Raw genomic sequence first — 2,069 nt, 5'->3', positions numbered from 1 at the left:
ACCTGGAACCATTGTACCTCTTCCATCCCTACTCGGATGCATGTATTACCCTCTCCACCGCATTAAACAATTTTCCATTTATCCCATGTATTCTTATAACCTTGTACTAGGTATCTCCCTCAGCCCAACTATACAACCTCCCCTAGATCCAGGAATGCCACATATAATTCATCCTGTGTCTCCAAGTATTTATCTCATGCGTATATCAAACAGCTGGTCCACACATCCTTTACCACTCCGTTGCTCCATCTTAATCGATGCCTTGTGTATGCCAGCACTCTCATGCATACTTTAACATGTATGATAAGAAACTTATAGTTTAATCGTATATATATATATATATATATATATATATATATATATATATATATATATATATATATATATATATATATATATATATATATATATATATATATATATATATATATATATATATATATATATATATATATATATATATATATATATATATATATATATATATATATATATATATATATATATATATATATATATATATATATATATATATATATATATATATATATATATATATATATATATATATATATATATATATATATATATATATATATATATATATATATATATATATATATATATATATATATATATATATATATATATATATATATATATATATATATATATATATATATATATATATATATATATATATATATATATATATATATATATATATATATATATATATATATATATATATATATATATATATATATATATATATATATATATATATATATATATATATATATATATATATATATATATATATATATATATATATATATATATATATATATATATATATATATATATATATATATATATATATATATATATATATATATATATATATATATATATATATATATATATATATATATATATATATATATATATATATATATATATATATATATATATATATATATATATATATATATATATATATATATATATATATATATATATATATATATATATATATATATATATATATATATATATATATTTGGACATAAACTTTGTCTACTTTGCGTATACACAAAGACACTACACATCCATTCTGCAATGCACCTCACTGTTGGACCTAACAAAGATAGAGCAGCCTGAAGCACGAGACCACAGCAGTCACCCACTTCTCTTGAGAAATCGAACGGTCGTCTCAACAACCTCCGTTTTGCCACACTTCATCTAACATGAGACTTTCGCAACTTCTTTTTTTCACCACTGGCAGTGTCTCCTTCACCCCACTCCTCCCCCTCCCTATCTTGTACCACATTCAACAGTCCTTCAAAATAGTACTTTCATCCTTTTTTCACCGCTGCCCATGATCATGTCGTCCCCATTTGTTCTCTCGTTGTCTGGCACTAATCACCTCCTTTCAAAACATTTCATTATTTTCTCTAAAGTTTATTGACTGTCTCTCACATCTCTTACTCGCCCTCTACTTCAGCCCTAGTACCTTTTTCTTTACCTTCCGCCACTTCCTCTCGTACTCTTCCCAAACACACTCGATCCTTCCTTGAAGGTGCCGGCCGTGCACCACCCTTTTCTTTTTCATTAGCTATTGAACTTCCGCATTCTACAAGTCACTATCCCTTCTCATACGTCCATCTGCTGCATGTAACAAATTTCATCCATACAAAAGACAAGTTCTGCTTTCTCAACCTTCTCCCAGTCTCCTGGTATCATTTGGTTTCATCTTGTGACCTACTGATCCGCATATGATTCAAAAATTGCTTGTTGACCTCAGGACGCAGCCACTAGATGGTATCAATATACAAAATATGGTATATTCAAAATATACAATATATGATGCTTTCAAAGTATATCGACAAATCGCACAATAATGACATCACCTGAGTGGCTAACATTGTGGTGTTGGCAGGGAAGATGGCTAGTGGTGGCACTGGGGGCAGGCATTGGCACAGCCCGTAGACGATGATGCGGTGACACGTCACCACTGGTGGCAAGCGTCAGCACTGGTGACAGATAGCGATATTCGTGTTAAATGG

Source organism: Panulirus ornatus, chromosome 7, assembly GCF_036320965.1.
Source record: "Panulirus ornatus isolate Po-2019 chromosome 7, ASM3632096v1, whole genome shotgun sequence".
Taxonomy (NCBI): domain Eukaryota; kingdom Metazoa; phylum Arthropoda; class Malacostraca; order Decapoda; family Palinuridae; genus Panulirus; species Panulirus ornatus.
Note: the sequence above shows the minus strand (reverse complement) of the source record.